The sequence below is a fragment of the Apteryx rowi genome, unplaced genomic scaffold (assembly GCF_003343035.1).
Source record: "Apteryx rowi isolate R43461 unplaced genomic scaffold, aptRow1 scaffold_175, whole genome shotgun sequence".
Lineage (NCBI taxonomy): Eukaryota > Metazoa > Chordata > Aves > Apterygiformes > Apterygidae > Apteryx > Apteryx rowi.
This window is the reverse complement of record NW_020448030.1, coordinates 1,295,121-1,313,191: the sequence shown is the minus strand read 5'-3', so window position 1 is coordinate 1,313,191 and position 18,071 is coordinate 1,295,121. Positions and strand designations below refer to the sequence as shown.

The 18,071-nt window shown below is 38.6% G+C and overlaps 1 protein-coding gene across 1 annotated transcript in view; it reads right to left on the bottom strand.

The window, feature by feature from the left end:
- Positions 1–18,071, bottom strand: part of GPC5 (glypican 5) — a 732,889-nt gene that overhangs the window by 121,791 nt on the left and 593,027 nt on the right. The window lies entirely within an intron of this gene.

Below are 18,071 nucleotides of genomic sequence, written 5' to 3'. Positions count from 1 at the left end.
AGGGTCTGAGTCACTGCAAGGGAATATTAAAATGAAAATCACCTATTTTCAAGCTTATATGACATTGTTTAACTTTTAAAAGAGAGATCAATAACCATGAGCTTCCCACATATGTGCATACATTTATCATCTTTAAACTGTATGGAGCATATTCAATTTCTACACATCTAACTTAAAATCACAGAAATTGCTGGAATCGTAACACTTAAATTCAGCAACACTGTGCCTAGTGGCTCAGGCCACCTCCTATACAGAACTGCCTTAGGCATCGTGGCTCCAGTGACAATATTGAGAGTGCTCTTGCAACGTGACATAAAAAATTTATTGTCCCCTTGAATTTTATACTACTAGTCATGATGACTGAAATAGTAGGAAGTGCAGATATGGCCCTTTCTGCATTTGCTTCCCTAGTGGTAAAATAGGGGATATTAAAAAACCTACCTATCTCCTCTGATTGTTACTGCAAAGTTAAGCAAATGTAAGTTAGTTTAATATCATAATGGGACATATGATGTTGCTTTTACATTCATTATATATGGATGCCTTGAGGCCATTTCAGAGAGGTGGAAAAATACAGGCATATGCTGCTTCTTACAGTCAGCAAAGACAGACACTTCTGGAAGGAAATTCAGAAGAGGAGCCTATTTTAAGAGTTCTGAATTCGTTCTTATTTAACAAGAGGAGGAGCCTAAGTGATTAGCCCCTTGAGACTAAGCCCAGCCTCTCTGGGCAAATGGTTCTTGCTTCCTCAGAGGATCCCAGTGTCCATACTGACACACAAAAGAGGAAGGAGGAACCTCAAGCACGGATTGCCCTCACTGACATGCTGTCAGCAAGCCACCTGGCATCGTTTTGACACTTCCAGGCACAGTTCAAGGGAAACTACCTCCAAGGAATTACTGTCAGTAGACAGTTTTGGTCAAGACTGGTCTAGGCTGGGATCCTGCTACCCTTTCCAGTTCTCTACCACTGTTCTTTGCGCCTTCCGGGATTCCCGTGTGCCTTCTGCCATATCTGTGGTGTCCCGCATATCCCTACCCTCAGCTTCACACAGTGAAAATAGCACCATGGCTGGTTACAGGGCAGTCCACGCACTGCATCAGGCACTGTGAAATGAAGATGTACACAAAAGATAATCATCATTTTTGTAGAGCCAGAGGAGGTCCAAGGCTAAATCCTATGAAGTGAGAGCATAGCAAGTCTGTTTACCCTCCAACTTCAGTGCCAGGAAACAGTCCATGGGCCTTATATATTAGCTAGATAGTCTCTATGTTGTTGATCCTCTTCCTTAGCTTTCAGTGTACTCTATTCTTGACAAAACATTGTCATTTATATCATGCTTATGCCAGCCCTATTTATAATAGGATTTAAAACACCTGTGTGGAACTGATTTCAGATCTTGTGAAGATGTTTGTAGGGCCATGCCCAAAAATACTACTGTCAATTCTTCCTAAATAATTCAGTTGAAGCTACTTTCTTCTGAAGGTTTGATTTGGTCCCCAAACTATTTCAAATTTAAAGCTATGAACATGTATATTTGTAAAATCTCTTAGGTCTATGTTCTGAGAATAAACATATAAGTATCCATTAAAAAAACAGGGACAGAAGTCCCTTATCAAAATAATTTAAAAAAGCACAACAGACATGCAGTTCCATTTTTTCCTCTCACAGTATTCTTTTTCCTGATAGCACATTTAACTGTAAAACAGAGAATCTTTTTTGAGGTTTGATATATTTATTGTCACAATGGATCTGTCAGGAGACAACATTGTCACCCATCCTTATTGGATTTTTATGAAAAATTAAACATACAAGACACAAGCTGCACCCTGTAATTCCTCCAACACACACTTGGTTCCCTTAGTATCCTCTGAAATCTTCTCTTCACAGCTTGAGCACATCATTACCTATAATCCTGTTTACTTGAGTATTCTTCTTGCATGACAATCTCTTCAGTGTCCCCCCCCCCTTTGGGATTTGTTTATTTGGATTTATCTGAAATGCAGTTTCAGCTTGTAGCTCATGAGGATGTTTCATCTTTAGCATCCTTCACCTAATACCAAACATCACTTTTCTCCTTGGAAACGAAAATGTTTTTCAAAAAGATTTTTGGACTGAAGAAAAAAATGTCTCTTTTATAAAGTGGAATGTATTGTGTTTACTAATTTCAAAGATTTATAAGTGCTTTATGCACATACAGGCATGTTTAAATGACAAAGCCTTATTTTCTACAAGTTTCTGATACAATGAAACTATGTTTATCTTTATGGGAGACAAAATATGAAGATGGGATGAAGTGATATGCTAACCATCTTTCTTTGCTGATTAAAAATCTGATACGATACCTCATATTTATCTTTTGGATTTTTTTTGTGCATTTTGAAATGCTGGAGCTGTTGCTGTGCTCCTTTATTGTCTCAATGGTACAGTTTTACAAAACTTTACAGTTAGCAGAGATGCAGCTGCTCATTTGTTTTGCAAGCCTTTCTGATAAGAAAATGGTTCTGCGGGATAACAGCAGGAATTGTATTTTTACAATTTGTGAAGTACCACTGCCTTGCCAGAACAGATTGAACTTCAAAGCCTGACTAAAAACACTACACATAGTTTATTTGTTTGGAAGATACAAAAATAAAAGCCAGAGCTAGGGCTGCTGCAATGGTATTTTAAATAAACTATTGTGACAGCCAAGTATTTGTCAAGGGCTGAATAAGCTTTTCATCAGTCAAACTATTTATAGATTCCCGAAGTTAGTAATGATAGCTAACTTATTGCTTTATTGCTGTTCAGACTGTCATACTGTATCCAGAGCACAGAAAAAAACAATTCATATCTATGAATCTATTCCATCTTTTTATTTTGTTTAATAAGCAGTGTTTCTAATAGCAACCTAATCTTAAATTCTAGTCAGACTCTTTTAATTGGTTTTTGACCTACATACTATTATGGGCCTGATTAACAATTCCCTAATCAAGGTTGCAAAACATTCTTCTGTGTGTTCAATAATTTAGAGACCCATGTGGGAGATGTATTGTTGCTCACTGTCTTTACGTGAATTTAGTTCATTCTATGCATGCAGTCTTGAGATTCACTTGATCAAAAATAATTTCAAATTCCAAAACCTCAAATACGCCCAAGAATGCATTGAGTTTATGAAACTGTGTATCTCTTCCGTTGTTAAAGACATTTGCAAATTCAATTGCCAAGTATTTTACTAATTAGCAAAATGTCATGTTTCTTCTACCAGTGGCTCCTAGGACCAGGTCTTTGTACGACTGCCTTTGAACCAAGTGGCCGGAGGGCTTTGGGTTACAGAGTCATAATTGGCAGCCTCAGGAAGAGCATTCCCATTCACGCTGGAGGCACAGAAGATGACATACATTCCCCTTTACCATCCTCCTTCCCTTGTGACAGGAAAACAGGAGCAAGATGAGGAAATGCGTCCTGGCCACGAAATCCTGCAGTATTGTGATTAAAGGTTTTTAAGGACAAAGGTCTGTCCAAGTCTCATTGGCCTGTCAGACAACAAGGTAAATCATATTATTTCTGCAGCCTCCAAAAAACAAGACAGCGATGTGTCTACCTTATAGCCCACTCAGTCTTCTCCCAGAGGAACAAATGCTCCTTTCAAGAGGGCACAGCCTACAGCACAGCTGGGGAGCAAGCCTGAAAAAGCACACCAGTGGTTTTATAGGAAAACACCTACAGACTTTTCCCCTAATGTGTACCTCTCCGGTTTTCATAAGGGCTCCTTCTAAGCCAGGGACTCTACCATGGTGGGAACCTCCTGCTTTCCCTCCATCCCTTTTCCTTTCCCATTAATCCACACAGACAATTGCTGATTTAGATTTGGAGCTGTTTTAACTTTAGGGAAATCTTCCAGATTGTGTCTCAGGTTTTTTGCAGTTTATGCTCTGTTCAGTATAAAGGCAGACAAGTGCTACATGCATGATCACAGTCCTCTTATGTGCTTCCAGTGATTCTTTTGAAAAGTCAGACAAGTTCTTCCACAATTTATTGGAAAAGAAACAAAGAGTGTTGTAGCCCAAACTGCCCCTACGTACACTGGTAAATGAAGAAACCCGAGGAAATGACAGTATTGTAGATAAAGCTTGCCTCAGAAGAGGTACACTTATGGTGAAAGACAAAGTGTTCCAACTACTTTGCTGATTACCTCAATTATCTGTTTAGCGAGTTAGAAATACCTAACATGAGTTATAATACCTCAACATCTTAAGACTGAAAGATGAGAGAAGAGGGAACTTCATGTAACTTCTCCACTGATAAATCAGTGACATCTTCTTCACAGCCACAGAACTTTATGTATCAGAACAGACTTTTTAAGGAATAGAAAATCTACCTTACATGCATATGAAGCCTGATGCCTCATGTTTTGCAAGTCAGTTTTTCCTCAGGGAACTATGTCAAAATCCGTTATAAATATTCAGCTTCTAACATGTCTGCAGATAAATTAATAAAATCCAGCAAGTAATTCCTTTTTGCAAGAATCAGACAGACTATTTTCATCACCAAGAAGACACAAAAATATTTTTAAAATATATGCCTCTTGAACAGTATGTGAGCAGTAACACAATGTGATTGAAGTTCAGTTTCTTTTAAATAGTTTCTAGTGGAAAACATGAAATCTGAGAAGAGTTCTTGTGCCCTACATTTTTTATATTCTTAATTTTCTGCAAAGTTTAAAAGTGTAATGAGTCATTGTGTCACTGTGTGCTTTTATGTATTTTTGTATAATCCATGATTACGGAAAGGCATTTGGTCCTTAGTGTTATTTCCTTGCATTGTGGCAGAAATAAATTTTGCCACATTTTTAACAGAAGTAAAACACACATCTACAACTCGTGGGATTCTAATGCTATTTATAGAATCAACAGGGATTCAAAATAACTAAGATATGAAATTCAGAGTCAATCTTAAACTCAGCAGAAATAAAGCACTAATAAAATTTAGACCCTATCAGCTAGGCATTATCAACAGAAATGTTATCAGTATGCTGTTTGAATGTTTATATTAAAATCCCCAAACTGCATGCAAATGTTAGAAACTGTTAGAGAAAATGAGTGAAAAAAACAGCATGATATGTGCTTATATGTCAAGGTTATAGGAGCTACTCATTGTACTATATTCACTATATATCTGCAATAAATTATATGCTATATAATTTAATTTAAAACACATTATAATTTCTAAAGCTAATGAAGGATCTGAAAAAAAAAAAATCCTTCAGAGAGCACACACAACATTGCCAAGAAATCACTAGGCATCTTAAATAACAGAAGGAATTGAATTGTAATTGTGTAAGATCTTTATCTAGATGTTTTGTTAAGATAAATGATGAAGTCTATGAGCTCAAAGCACATTCCTGCCCATTGAGTTTAAAGGTTTTCGATGGTGATGGTGCAGGGTATGATCACATCAGAAAAGCAACTGCAATAATATTCTGTTCTATTCAACTGCATATTAAGAATTTATGTACTCTGATATGTGCCAAGTTTCAGTTAATGTTTTGCACAAAAATGTTACTGAGCTCTTCATAGTCTAACCTTTCATGGGAGACAGTGTCACAATTTTCAGAAAATATAAAGATAAAATGAAATTTTTAAAATATTTTAAAATATTAAAGAGAAAGATGACCATTTGAGTCAAAACTATAGGATGTGATTTTATAAAAATAAATATTAGGGGGTTTTTTTGCAAAAGTAAAACAATAGAAAGAAGTACTTATTTTTTTCATGATTGTGTTAAAAAAACTTTAAAAACTACTGCTCTCATTCCCTCATGTATTCCTCATGTATTTTTCCAAGAGCACCTAAATAAGAAAGCGTTTAGAATTTTGAAAGTCATAGCTGCTTAGAATGAACATACTAAGTAGAGAATGCATGCTTTCTCTCATATTATAGTAAATTTTTTATTGCTTCTCATCACCTTATTTTTTTTGTCTTTCACTGTTTCCTTCAAATTTCCTGTGAATATTGTAAAAAAGTAACTGTCAATTTGTACAGTTACAAGGTTGTCCTCTATTCCTGACCATGTTTTTCAACTATATTACTGTCTTTTCAGAAGAGAGACCACAGAAGAAGATAAGGTAGGTAATATAGCACAGATCATCCTATCATTAGGCAGAATTGCCAGCTTCAGACATAGCAGTAGATATTTAAACCATTTTACCTTTGTGAAGACAAGGTGGTATCAGAGTTCACCAGTGCTGAAATTATAGAGGTATTTAACTTTAACTGGGTTCTCCAAGAGCACGATATCTGATATTATTCCCTTACTTTTCACAAACAAATGGGGTACTTCGCAGGTAACAGCATACTGAATAGTATCAATGTCAAAAATGATTCCACCTTGTTAAAAGCTCAGATATGATGCAAGCCTAAACAGCCAGGACCATCAGCACCAGAGTTCCTGAAAAGCAGCTGAGAATTCACCTCCAGTAACGCTGTCAGAGGCCCTCCAGTGCTGTCAGGCGCCCTTATTTGAAACAGGAGTCTATAAGAAGACATACTAAGTTGCCATGCTCCATCTCCTTCTGGAGAGTGGGCAGTTTCATGGTGGAAGTGTGCCTTCCATCATATGATACAGCGGACATAGCAGGATTTGTGTCAAGACACTTGTTTCTGAAATAAAAAAAATATATGTATTCCATGACCGCTGGGTTTTATATTAAGTATAAGGTCTATTCTTGTGATAAAACTTTTAAAATTCACCTTTTCTCTTCCCTTCGGTGAGAGAGGAAACAATCCTACTCTTTCCCTTCCCCTCGTGTTCAGGCATTCAAGAGATGTTCTGAAGATTTTCCCTTTAATTTTTTTTTTTTTTTGAAGTTTGTTCTAAATGGGAGCAATCTAGGTTTAAGAAAGCTGGATATAAAAGCCCATTAAATATTTATCTTAAACTTGGGTGATAGGTATTCTCTGGAAATCAGTCTTTTTATAGAAATAACATTGAAATGTATGAGAACTAGTACTCTGGGAAAAGTGTATTTTTAAATGTTTTGCTGTTGTTTTGTTTTTAGAATCAATGATTGGCCTTTTAGCTCACAAAAATTGAAGGACGTAAAATATTTACCACACAGTCCACCTATAGTGCTTCTGCCCTGGTACTGTAATTCCTATTGATTTAGCAAGTAATGCTGTCATATTTCACATAAGTATAGAAATGATAAATAGAAAATCTTCTAGCTTTCAGAAAGATTAAATCATAACTCTACTTGGACTGTTCTTTAGTTCCAGCTGTTTCACACTAATGGCCACATTTTATTAACTCCCAATAGTCCAGATGATAGGATACTTCATATCACTGGGATGAAATGAACATGGACTATAATATGACCGCATTTTATATTTGGAAAAATGTTCATTGTTTGGGATTCATAGATACTATGTTTTTCACAAACCATACACAGTTTGCACTGAGATTTTGTCCATGCTTCAATTATTTTTCCATGCACTTTTGCCTATCTTCTACCCTAAAAAAGAAGGCATCATGTACCATTAGTTTAAGTGAGGAAAAAAAAAAAAGACACTATGAGAGTTCTAGACTAAGTAACAGCCAGTGGGTCTATTTATAGTTTGATAAAAAGTATATTGGATTTAGTATAATGATGCAATGAAAGAATTTCTCTGTGAATTATAACCCTATAGATCATAAAGTGGTATCTGAGAGTGCAAATGGGAAAAAAAAGTGTGAAAGATTTACCCAGTGATTTAACTAATAGTACATATTTATTATGGAAATACTACACTAAGTTGAACAGTTAGGCAAAAGCTGTTTATATGAAGAGTATTTATGTGCACAGAAAAGGCCTCCCATATAACCAAGTTCAATTCCTTGTTTTTAAAAGCAAACACATAAGATAATCCTTGTTCCAAACTGGTGAAGATTCTTTTAACAGTTGCTAAACACTACTTCTGCGTGCAAATTTCTGATTTCAGATCTAAATATACATGAGTTAACATCAGTGTCCTCTTTTTAAGTTCGGGAACTCAGTTAACTCAATGGGGAAAGGTTTGCTTTCTGACCCAGTTTCACAGACTTTTCTATTTTTTCATTTTAACGCATACAGCCTTCTTGAGGCAAAGGTATGAGTCTACCATGCTAGATATGCTACACAGATAAAGGGAAGAGGGTCCAAAACAATGCCCTGCCTGGTTAAAGTTGAAGAAAAAAAGTACCTTTCAAAAGCTGTGGATCTAATAAAGAAGAAGGTGTTATAAAGGTTTGTTCTTTAAACATTATAAGAAAAACTGTTCAATTTCACATTTTATTGACATTTGATCACAAAGTGCATTTGCAGCTAGAGTATTAAAGACCTGGGAACACATCTTATTGTGATATGCAATGGTACCTTCAATAATACATTCCACAACAAAAAGAGCTCTGAATGTCAGAAAGCTTTGTATTCAGTAAGTATTTCGTGGGCAGATTTATTTACAGCAAATCTTTCTCTTTACTGAGAGAACTGTCAATGGCTCACAAGCAGAAGACAGAGCAAGAACACAACCCATGGAAAGCCATGCATATATTTGCTATGGAAAAAGAAGAAAAATAAGGTCCTTCCTCTTCAAGCTGCTTTAGGCAGAAGCAGCTTCCCCTGTCCCCTGCCCTCCAGTGTTATATCTCACTGTTCATAATGCAATGGTGAGGCAGTTAGCCTGAGTTAGGTCTAGTTACCATAGCTGTTAGCATAAGCCTGGGAACTTGAAGCAACTTTTTGCTGTAGTAGAAGTGGACAAAATACAATCAGCCTGTCGCGGAGGAGTGATGCATTTCACTCGTATGAGGGAAGCAGCACTATGTTTATTGCGGTAAGACAGCGACTTAACAAAGTTCATTTGTAAATAAGAATGATTTACTGAGGTTTGATTGACAAGGTTCACTCAGTTATTTACCGCATGAAGGACAGGGTCAGATGCATGCGCAATGGAGACCCTCCTGTTGAGTCACGAGGTTCAGACTGGACCCCCTTGCTTTCTAAACTCCTTCTGAGAGGAGCCTGGGTGTGGCTGAATCCATTCTTAGTCCTAGACTTGGTCAAGGGTTTATGTCTAAAGGAGTGTGTGCAAAGGAGACCCTCCTATTGAATCACGAGGTTCAGAAAGGACACCCTTGCTTTCTAAACTCCTTCGGAGAGGAGTCTGGGTGTGGCTGGATCCGATCCTAGTCTCAGACTTGGTCAATGGTTTATGTCTAAGGGATTATGCGCACAATTAATCAGAGATAAAACTCAGCAAAGTGTCGCAAAGTTCACCAAAGTTCAGCATGCTATTAGTCACTTACTGAGGATCTGTTGCAGGTAAGGAATCTCTCAACCTCGAGGAGTAACCTTGAGAGGTGTCCCTGCTCAAGAGGAGGTTCTGCAGTGCAGCCTGCTGCCGTGCAGGAGAGCTCAATGGACTCTGGGCTGCCCCCTATTTATGGGGGGCAGATGATTGACTTATAGTCATATTTGCATACTAGACGGGTCTTAGTTGGCGCATGCTCAATTAGCCCCTATCTATGTGCTGTTTACAGGGAGGTCAGGTTGAGGAGGAGAGAGCACATCAAGGGGGTAAAGGAGCACACCATCACACAGCCACACGTCCCAAACAATAGAACCTTGACTAGTTTTTGTCTGCTCAAGCAAATAGACAGCCAAACTATAAAAACCACCTGTTGATCATCAAGAAGTGCAAACCTGTTGTATGGGAAAGTGCGGAAGAATGTCGAGGAGATAGGCGATGGAAGCTAGCCAGACTGTTCTGTGGGAAAAGGAGCATCAGCAGGGCATGTTGACCCATAGCCATGTAGCTGGGCCTATGCCAGTGTGGCGCTGCACCTGGGCTTTGACTYGAGATTAGCGATAGCTCAATGTGCTTACTGTGCATGTGTATAGTACACAAAAAACATGTACAGTGCCCCCCCGGCGTTCCCCGCCATGGACCGACGCTCAGCGGTGCCAGGGACTCTCCTGCTCCTTTATTGCCTCGATCGGGAAACTGCTGGGGAACCCCCGCTCAGACGCAGAGCATCGACCTTAGTGTGCCTTGTGTTTGTGTATCTGTTCCTGCCAGGAGTCCAGGCGTCGCCCCTGCTGGACCCTTAAACCTGTCTAGGAGTGCCCAGAACAAGCAGATTGTGAGTGCCAGCAACAGCAACACCAAATGAGGAATTGACTGCGCGATTTGAACGAACAAGTCATCAACAAGGCATTTTCTAGGCAATCCTATAACTGAGGACACTTAAGCATACTGGGGGCAACCCAGAAAGATCTCTGGGGGATCCCACGGCTGGGACCGCTGCCCTGACCTGCTTGATTTTTCTCCCAGACTGCGTTGCCTCTCCTATGGGACAGGGAAGTCATGTAATTTATAAAATTGCAAATATCTGTGATTACAGTGTTTTTGTACCTGCGTCCATTTAGCCTCCGCACTGTGATTGGGTCTTAGACAGCAACAAACAGATTTCTGTTTTCATATCTTTCCAAGAAAGACATTGCAGGATGGAGGCGGTTGAATCAGAAAGGAGTTTACATAAATAATAGTTCAAGATGTTTTGGTCCCCTGTGGCCATAAAGTTCCTGAGAGTCTCTGATCCTATGATCTGCTTCAGATGACGAAGAAGAGGGACTGAGACAGAGTGGCAGCATGCAGAGCTACGCGCTCACAAAAGCAGCCTGGGAGGCTGCTCTCACTTGAGCAGCCCTCTAGATAACTAGGGCTTCTCCCCCTCACCTGGGCTGCAAAGGAACTGTTGGTCTGCAAGCCCAGACTTACAGAAAGCATCATATCACACTGCTCAGGGCTAGCTACAGGTAAGAGTCTGGCCATATCTCCATTGCCCAGTGCTTCTGGATCTCTTGTGGGCCCAAGACATAACAATTATTCTGTGTACTTTTCTGCATTATCTGTTACTCTAGGCGGAGTGCGTTGCTGCAGCCTGCCAAACTGGGTTTTATAGCATGAAACAGAGGTCGTGTGGTATATTTGAGATATGGCACAAAGTCATACAGTGTTTTTTGAAGGCCTAGAGGGATATGCTGGAAAACAAAGGAAAGCAGTCTTAGTATTGTCTCATTCGTATTGACTATAAATGCTACCAAGGTACAAAGTATCCTCAAATCATTTTGGTGCTTTGAATCAGAGAGAAAATTAGCTGCTCTACTCCAGAGATTGTTCTGGGGACCTAGTTATCTGACACATCCAATTTTGCCAGAACAGCCTAGAATTGAGCAGTTATAAAGGCAGTTGATACATGATCATAAATCCTAGAGACTGTGCCTGTGCAGGCATGGCACATAATTTCACTATGCTTAAAAGGCATGTCCAATCTTACTCCCACGGAATCATGACCTGTCTATACCAAACACGCTATTTAAATGTGGTAGGCTTGGAGCCCTATGATATCTTCTTGCAGTCTTGTATAGTTACCAGGTTAATGTGCTGAACAGTTCTGTTTCCATTTGAGAACTGTGTTAGGCATTCAAGGCCACAATTAAGCTGTCACTATCTATACTGTTTTTTACTGTATAGATTGTAAATTTCTTCCTTAGATAACAGAAAAATAAGTTGTATCCTACTATGTGACAAATTCTTACTTGCTTTTGCAGCAGTATACATTTTTTCAAAAAATAAAATGGCCCTAAAAGTTACAGCAACTATGTCTGTACAAAGAAGCACCTGATTCTTCCATACTTATTTAATTATGCAATAACCAACGTTTCCTGCAAAAAAGTCACCAGTTGGTATCAGTCAGGTCTGGTTGCTTCTAACGAGTTTGTCTGTATTTTAAAAGTAACCATGTAGATGGAATCAATTTGCCTAAGTATTTAGGTAGCAATTTAAAAATAGCAATATACTTATTAAGCCTAGTAAAAAAAATCTGAAAAGGCAAATCATGTTGATCGTATTTTCAGAATTTATATTAGCATTTAGCAGTTTGGCTATAAAAAAGCGTTATTTAGAGAACTAAAGTGTAACAAACATCCAGATACACTGAAAATGTAATTGTGAAGCTAATTTAACAACAAAATTCTTCAACAGATGTGACATTTAAAGAGACTAATTTAATTAGGTAAATATCCATTGGAAATGTAATCTGAAGATATGAGAATTTTTCCTTCATTTAGCAGCACACTGAAGCAGCTGAAGTTACTAGAACTTGCTGTAATCATATTTCTAGAGGAAACTTTTCTCAGTTTGAATATAACGTAAAGAAACTGATGCTTTGGAATTATATTCCATGGATACATTTATATATTTTGTATCAACTCATGAATACATAATTATTAGGTGGGAGAAGAAAATGCGCACATTCATCTTTGCTGTAACTTCACTGATGTGCATAGCATTATGCCAAGGAGTTTGGATCAATAGGTACAAAAATATCAAAGCTGGAATAGAATTATCTTGGCTAAGCTTCTGATCCATAGTCTGATCTGTACTTGAAAGCAAAATTCTTCTATAATGGAAGAACAAAGGGCTATCACCAAAATATGAAACTTGCTCTCTGAAGACCTCAACCTGTCTTTCTGCTTAATGCCTAGAAAGCTGAACATGTAATCCATACATTTTTATGAAATACCATAGCCTGTCTGTCTTAATTTCTTAATCAAAGTACAAGACCTATATATAACAGAAAAAATATTCAGCCTGAAGAAACAGCCTTCTCCAAATATAAAGGCAGAGTTCTTTTGACCCAAAATATTTTGACTTGATTAAGCAAGTAGATGCAGCATCTAATTAAACTTTGCAAATACATATGCACTCCTTGGCAATAAGGTAACTTAGCTCATAGCAGCATAAAAAACAGTCTGCTACTGTTTCAGAGTTTTGGATTGACATGGCACTAAAAGAGCTGTACATTTTCCTGTACAGGATCAAAACCACTGTGGTTATGTGTTTTAAATCTTCAGCATGAAAATTTCAAAAAAATCCAGCAAAAATAACTGTTGGTGGATCAGAGGACTATCTGGGGAGGGAGAGAAGGGGCTACTAGTATTCTGGATTTAGTTCAGTACCTCTGGGATCTTCTTCTCAGTCTTTCACTCCCCCATCTACATATCCAAGAAAGAAAGAAGTGTTAGTTAGAGAACAGGGACATTACACAGTGGACCAGTAAAAAATGCTAACTTATGCTAACTGTACAAATCCCCTGTCCTGACCTATTAAGCTTGTTATCAACTTGTTATAAGAACTGGCTGTGTGAACTGGAGCTTGGTACCAGGTGTCTCATGTTATGATGCAGAGTTTAAGCATGGGATAATAGCAAGTGCCTTGAAAATATAGTTGAAAACAGAGGACCCAGGGCTATAAACAACTCACAGCTGGTCAATTAATTACTGGTCATTGAAGACGTACAACCTTGAGAGTGGGGAAAAGACTGCTTTCAGCATACCAAAGAAAAGAAGCAGGTAAGCAAGAAAAAACAGCTGAGCAACAGGATAAGGCACCTGCCACAGCCTGGGAAAGTAACACCCTCATGGTGCAGCACGCAGTGCAGGGCGTAGAGGCTAAAACTGCTTAGAAGCTCATGCATCCTATAAAATGACAGGATTTTGATTTGGGGGGGGGTGAGGAAATAGCTGTCCAGGGATTGCCTTAGGAGAGTGAGTGTGGGGTTGGTGGGGTGCAAGGGTGCTCCACGAGCAGCAGCCCTCCCTCTGTGCTAACTCCTGCAGCCCTTAACTCCTCGGCACCTTTTCACCTGTTAGGATATTGCCTAGGGCTGCGTATGGAGCTGTGTGCATGTGCGTGTCTTTTCCCCACAAGTTCTGTGCTTTTTTTGCTCCTCTCTAACACTCTAGGCTGTCAGTAAAGCCTTATTGTGTACAAGCCCAAATATGTTTTTTGTTTCCTCCCTTGCCCTTTACCTGACTCTACATCGCTCTGTTCTTTCTACCTAGCCTTATATTACACAGTTTGACAGTGACTGGGCTATTTTACATCCCAGAATACAATTTTTCTCGACTCGTAGCACCAGTCAAAATGTTCAGCATGCCCTATGCCAGGAATTGCTGAGGATGGGTGACTATACACCCCTCAGTCAGTATTTGCTAGCCGGTGCTCTAGGAACTTGTGTAGCTGCTATTATATTATATCTTCCCTGGCGAACTACTTTGAAAAACAGCCTATCTTCAGGATCTCTCCTTGCAAATCATGCGTCAGTCAGAGCCAGGACTTCCTCTGCCACGTGTGGAAAGTTGCCCCCACCTCTTCCCCCCTTTTATGGGACTAAGATAATGCCTCATTAAGGTTAAGAAATCTTGATACGTTTAAGAAATCTCTTTGTTTTTAATCCATTTTTCTCTGTTTTTTAAGAAATCTGACTTAAAGGAATTTGACTGTGAGTTGGGTGTTTCAGTAGCTCATTTTCAAGGGCAAAGCAAACTTGCAACTACAAAGAAGAAATGCCAAAGGAGAGCTAAATGATGCTGCCAAAGAGCAAGGGTAGAATTTGCCTCTACCTCAGGGAAGGGTGCTGAAAAATGCAACAGCAGATTTTACACCACAGGAAGGGACAATGGCATCATGGGAGGAATGAATTTTTAAGAGTAGTAAGATCCTGGTTTGTAGTGAGCTATCTTGCTCGCTTCTTTTCTAGCCAATAAATATTTTTGCTTTTATTATGTTTTCCCCTTTTTCGTATTTCTGTGAAGGTGAAATATCTTTCCAAGATTGAACAGGGTAAAAATTCCCAATAGTGAAATCTATTACATGGTGGCACAGTCTCCAAAGGGAAGTAATAGAAGCTTTATTGCTAGGTACATTTAAATCTAGATGAGACAAAGCACTGGAAAATATTCTTCAGGGAACAATCAAGTGAATACATGAAATAGAAGACCAAATAGGTATTTTCAGCTCTAATTTCTACTATTAACATCCATGTTATGGTATGAATTGAAGGTTATTCAGAGATTAATGTATTACAGAGCTGCTAGATGAGACTTTCATTATGTAAAAAAATCTGTATTTCACAACATTTTGCTCATTATTATAAATTCCAGGGTTAGTAATTTAACCATACTTAAAAGGAAGCATACATTAATAAGGATTGAGCTGCAGCCAAAAATATCCACCTGATTCTAAATGGTTGCTTTTCACATAGCAACTAGAAAGTCACATTACCAATCTGGCCTTTCTTCAGAATCATAGATGTTGCCTAGTAATAGCAATTCAAATAGCATGTCAATGAATACATCTCCTGACAGTCTAATAGGCTGGAAATGGACAACAGAGACAGAAACAAGAAGACATAGAAAATTGTAGGCTGATTATTATCTAACAAAGGATATCTCTGAAGGGTTGTATAGCTGGAACGCTTATATTGCTAAAGACTGTAATTAAGAAATATAAAAACTGGGATATGGAAAGAAGATTTTCTTCCTCTCTTTAGATTTCCTTTCACAAATTCAGCCAATCTGGATAAAGTGAGCATTCCTGACGCAGCTAAAAGAATTTCCCCGAATATTTCCCCCTCTACAAAAAGAGGTGCCTGTCTCCCCATCCCTACCACTTAGAACAGAGTGAAATGGCCATAAGGCTTACCTTTCCATTTCAGATCTGAAAATAAACTTGCTCAATGTTAGGAAGATACTTGGTTTGGTTGCCTGCTTTAGGCAGGCAGGAGTGATGGGTAGTTGGGATCCCTGCTCTTGGGTCTGTTTTGGCCCTGGGTTTTCCCTGTGATCCTTCTGCAAATAAAAGAATTAACTTTATATATGAAGAGGCAAGAAAAATCAATCTTGCCTTCTTGGTGGTAGGTAGTCAGAACTATTATAGCTTCAGATGAATAGTAATTCTTGACCGTGTTCTAAGGAGGGACAGATGGGTAAAAATTAGAGCAATGCAGTACCATTATACTGACTCTGGCAGTAAAAAAATAGTGTGAAACCATAGTAACAGCCCCCTATAGCCTTTCTAACATTAGAGATGATCCATAGCATGTAAAACCTCTGCTAAATCATGTAGGAAAGCTTTAATGTTTAATGCAGAGCACTGCTGGCAGAATGTCGAAGACAGGATGAGAAAAGATGTGGCCACATGCTAGCTGCTGTGAGAACATGAAAACTAATTCAGACCCCAGATACAGCATGAGGAGGAGCAGAGGGAGGGAGGAAGAAAAGGATGAGCCTAATTCTTCCTGTGCACGACTGTCTTCCTGACATCTGAAATGAGTTCAACACTGCAGAAAGACTGTGCTGTCCTTACAGCACAGAGAAAACAACAAAAATTTGGAAGGAGTTGAATTAGTGCTTTGAGGCTTTTAGGCATATGCCACCCTGCCCTGGTCCCATGTGTTGGCCTTGCTACTGAACAGATCATTTGGCAGTCTAGCTAATGTCCTTGCCTTTAGCCTTTGCTCACACCCCCTTCCCCTTAGCATCCTCCTGCAGCCAACAAATACATATTCAAGCAAAAAAGCAAATTCAAGCAAAAAAATACCCCCAAGAAAGAAGTACAGGTTATAGTGTAGCTAACCAAGCTGTCTGCTTCATGTTGTTTCAAACGTGGCTGGTGAGGAAGGAAGAACATTTTATTAATCCAGATCTAGCAATCAAATTATTTAAACTACAATGAAATTTTATGTCTTACTTACCATCTTTTTTCTTATAGTGTGAATTTTATTCATTTGCAATGCCTAATTTGCAGTTTTTAACTTCAAAGAAAATATAAAAGGAATATTCTGCCCCTTTTGTAGAAAACTGCCTTAGTAATTCTGAAGTTCCCACATATTCTCATTTGTAAAACTCTGCCCATTTACGGGCTGCTTATGACTCCCATAGGAAAGAACCAAATATCTTTCTATTTAAATAAGGCTCTTACTGAAGGCTAAACCTAAAAGTCTCTTAATAAAAAATAGGCTCTGTTATCAGTCTCTCTGTCCCTGGATAGCCTCTGCTTTCAAATAAAGCATGTTGATTTACCAACCTAATCCTTTACTGGCAGAAATATAATGCTAGTCTGTATTAACTGCAGGGGTGGTGGTGGAGAAACTTGAAAAGAGCGCTGTCAGAAAACATGTAGATCTCATCCAGAGGGATCAATATTTAAAATTAGCCTTACAGTGGGGACTTACCCCTTTTTATTGAATTTTTTTTGTGTGTGAGATTTCCAGCTGTATTTGAGAGTGGGGTTGAAGTTACTATAGCAATTCATCTAGGCTGATAAATAATAAGGCTATGTTACACATAATAAACAGAAGGGTGGGGGAGCCCAACACTGGAAGTGTGTCAGCTTCAATATGCAGATAAGTAAAAGCCATAGGAAGTGGGATAACCAGTCTGCCCTGCTAGTCAAGTATTAATTTTAAAGATTGATCTAAGCCAGTTCTATGTCCTTTCAGATCATCATCTCCAGGTCAGAGGAACTGCTGTGTGAATTCCACCTCCTGCAGCAGGTACTGCAGCGTTTCCATGTCTATTGGCTTCTCGTCACTTTATGTTTCTCATAATATATGGTCCTATATACACTGATCCTAATATACTATATAATATGGTCCAGGCCCTACAGTAGATATGGGTAGGCAGAGTCCCAAGGAAGGCAAACACTGACATTGTGGTGTCCCCAGCACTATTTGTTTAAACATTGGCCATGCGCATGTACATGGCATTTTCTAAAAGGGAAGGACTAGCCTACCAAAAGACATCTACGAATAGATTATTTCCCACATTTCTCAGATACACAATGCACCAAGACCCCAAAAAGTTCCTGAACCCAACATATGGTTCAGTCTGCAACCTGAGATACCAAAGAATTTCTATATCCAGAATTGCAATTAGGGATTTTGAATTTTCCTGGCTATTGTCATTAGGGAAATCAGAACAAGCATACTTCAGCCAGAGACTGACCTCATCATGAGATGGTGGAGAAAAAGAGTTAATGTAAATTTTATTTCTGTTCCCTGCCCAAATACTGATTTTTTTTTTTTAATTCAGATATATAAGGCTCTTTTGAATTCAGAAAATAACTCAGAATATGCTATAATCTTTGCTAGACACTTACAAACATATTATCACAAAAAAATGATAGCTTTTAGCTCTCAAGGACAAAGCAGTAACAGAAGTAAAA